Raw genomic sequence first — 3,557 nt, 5'->3', positions numbered from 1 at the left:
GATATTGGCCTGTAGTTTTCTTTCTTTGTTGGGTCTTTACATGGCTTGGATATCAATGTGATGTTAGCTTCATAAAATGATTTGGGGAGAGTTCCATCTTTTTTAATCGCTTGGAATACCTTCAGTAGGATTGGTATCATCTCCTCATTAAATGTCTTGTAGAATTCTGTTGGAAAGCCATCTGGACCAGGGCTTTTTTTTGTAGGTAGTTTTCTTATTACGTAGTCAATTTCCTTGATTGCTATTGGTCTATTTAGGGTCTCAATTTCTTCTTGTTCCAACCTATGCAGGCTGTGTGATGTCAGAAAGTCCACCATTTCCTTAAGTTTGTTTCCATACAAGTGTACGTAGTAGTCTCTAATGATCTTTTGTATTTCTACAGGGTCAGATGTGACTTCATCTTTTGTGTTTCTGATTGTGCTTATTTGAGTTTTTTCTCTCTTTTTCTTGGTCAGTCTAGCTAGGGGACCATCAGTCTTGTTTATCCTTTCGAAGAATGAGGTTTTTGTTTCATTGATTTTTCTGTATTATCTTTTTGTCTTCTATGTCCTGAATTTGGGCTTTTATTTTGGTGATCTGGATTCTTCTGCTGAAATTAGGGTTTTTTTGTGGTCTTGCTTTTCCAACTTCCTTAGGTGGCTTGCTAGGCTGTTAATTTCTGATCCTTCCATTTTCTTCACGTGCATTTTTAGGGATATAAATTGCCCTTTTATTACAGCTTTGATGGTGTCCCAGAGATTTTAGTAAGATGTTTCTTCATTTTCATTTGTTTCCAGGTATCCTTTGATCTCTGTTTTGATTTCATCATTGACTCAGGAGTTGTTTAACATCATGCTGTTTAGTGTCCGTGTCTTTGTGGACTTTGGGGGACCTTGTTGGTGTCAATGTTTATTTTTATTCCACTGTGGTCCAAGAAGGTGCATGGTAGAATTTCGGTCCTTTTAAATTTGCTTATGATTGATTTATGGCCAATTATGTGGTCGATCTTAGAATACATTCCATGTGGTGATGAGTAGAATGTATATTCTGTGGTCTTTGGATGGAGTGTTCTGCAGGTATCAATTAAGTCCATTTGGTCAAGAGTCACATTGAGGTTCTGGATCTCATTGCTGATTTTTTGTCCTGATGATCGGTCTAGGGTTGTGAGTGGGGTATTAAAGTCCCCAGTTATGATGGTGTTAGAGTCAATATCTTTCTTAGTTTTCCTAGAAGTTACTTTATGAAAGTTGGCGCACCTATATTGGGTGCATATATGTTTAGAATAGATATTTCTTGTTGGTGGAGTGAAGCTTTTTATCATTATGTAGTGGCCTCTGTATCTTTTTTAATTTTTGAGAGTTTAAATGGTATTTTGTCTGAAATTAGGATTGCGACTTCTCCTTTTTTTTGTGTTCCGTTTGCCTGAAAATTTGTTTCCCATTCTCTTACTTTGAGTCTGTGCATGTCCTTTCTAGTGAGATGGGTCTCTTGAAGGCAGTATATTGCTGCCTGGTGATATTTTATCCATTTTACCATTCTATGTCTTTTCAGTGATGTGTTTAGTCCATTCACATTCAGGCTAATTATTGAAATGTGAGAGTTCATCCCTATCATAAAGTTCTTATAGAGTTGTTGTTATCTCACTTGATTTTTTGTGTTTCTTTTGGTTTGGGGGTTGGTTCATGTGTATTTTATTCTTTTTCCTGTACTCTTGTGAAGAATGTTCTTTTTTCCTTTTCTTGTGTGTTTAGTACTTCCTTAAGTGTTTCATGTAGAGGTGGTTTGGTGGCAGCGTAAGTTCTTAGGGATTGGATATCTGGGAAAGTTTTCTTTCTTTCTTTTTTTTTTTTTTTTTGAGTTGGAGTCTCACACTGTCATCCAGACTGGAGTGCAGTGGTCGCTCCTGGCCACCGCAGCCTTGACCTGCTGGGCTCCGGTGATCCTTCCACTTCAGGCTTCCAAGTAGCTGGAACTACAGGCGTGGGCTACCATGCCCTGCTAATTTTTGATTTATTGTACAGATGAGGTCTCGCCAAGTTGCCCAGGTGGGTTTTGAACCCGCGGGCTCAGGTAATCCACTCACCTCAACCTCCCAAAGCCGCGGGATTACAGGCTGAGCCACTGAGCCCGGCTGGGAAAGTTTTCAATTCTCCCTCACTGAGGAAGCTTAACTTGGCTGGGTAGGTTATTTTTGGTTGAAATTTTTTATCTTTTAGGACTTTGAAGATAGGGCTCCAGGCTCTCCTAGCCTGCAGGTTGTCTGTAGATAAATCTGGTGCTATTCTAATTGGTCTTCCCTGGTAGGTGATCTGGCCTTTTTCTCTTGCTGCCTTTAGGATTTTTTCTTTTATGCCTACTTTGTTTAGGTGAATTATGTGTCTAGGAGTTTCTCTCCTCATTTGTTGTCTTGCAGGGTTCTCTGAATCTCTTGTGTTTGAATTTTTGCATCACTGATTAGGTAAGGGAAGTTTTCTTAATGATCTCATGGAAAGTTTGTTCCAGTGTGGTCTCTGTCTCTCTTTCTGCCTCAGGAAGGTCAATTACTCTTTAGTTCGGTCTCTTGAAGAATCGCTCATCTCTTGCAGGTTTGGTTCTGTCTTTTTGAGCTTATTTTCTGTGTTTTAAGAATTTGGGTTAGTTCTGTATTTTGGTCCTCAAGCTCTGAGATTCTTTCTTCTGCTTGGGTAATTCTGCTTTCCATGCTTATCAGTTTGTTATTTATTTCATTCACAGTATTCTTTATTACTGTTATCTCAGATATCAGCTCCTTCCTAGTTTTTTCTTGTCTCTCCTCAATTCTTTTTAATCTCTCCATTAACGTCTTGATATCCAAGGTTTGTAGTTTTAGACCCTTCATTCTGGGGGCTCTTCATTGTTTGCATTGCGAAGTCAGTTTTCTCAGTGTCTGCCCTCCCATGGGTCTGGGTGAGATCCATATTCTTTTTTTGGTTTTTCTTCATTTGTGTAGATTTTTCTCTCTCTCTCCCTTTCCCTCCCCTTCTTTAAATTCTGTTTTTCAGGGAAGTTGGGGTTACTTTTGTTTCACTTGTGCAATCTCCTGTTCTTCCTTATGAGGTTCCTCTGGCTTTGTTCACTTTTGAAGTTGGAATGTGGGCTGTGGGCTGTACTTTTTGCAGTTTTGAAGTTTAATTGAGGGGGAAGCTGTGATTCAGAATCTATATGCTGATTCCAGCATCCACCAATAGGTGTATGAGCACACTGGAACCTATTTCCCACTACCTTACAATCTGTCTGTGCAGTGGGATTTAGGTTTGTTCCCTGGATCAAAAGGAGGTACAAAAGAGGAAAATAATGGAGGAAGGGGGGATCAATAGGAAGTTAGAAAGAGGGAAGAATGAGAGAGAAAACACACATACATATCAACTAACAGGTGAAAAAGAGCCACAAGGTTGGAGAGAAGTGAAAAAAACACACAAGAAAAATTCCCTAAAGAATACTGGTAGCTACACAGAGACAGACAAATAGAATCAAGACACAGATAGTATAAGTCAGAAAGTAAACAAAAGTGAGCAAAACAAACAGACAAAATGATAAAATCAAAAGTCAAAATAAGAGAT

The sequence above is a fragment of the Carlito syrichta genome, unplaced genomic scaffold, assembly GCF_000164805.1.
Source record: "Carlito syrichta isolate Samal-C Ts95f unplaced genomic scaffold, Tarsius_syrichta-2.0.1 Scaffold303954, whole genome shotgun sequence".
Lineage (NCBI taxonomy): Eukaryota > Metazoa > Chordata > Mammalia > Primates > Tarsiidae > Carlito > Carlito syrichta.
This window is presented reverse-complemented; position numbering follows the sequence as displayed.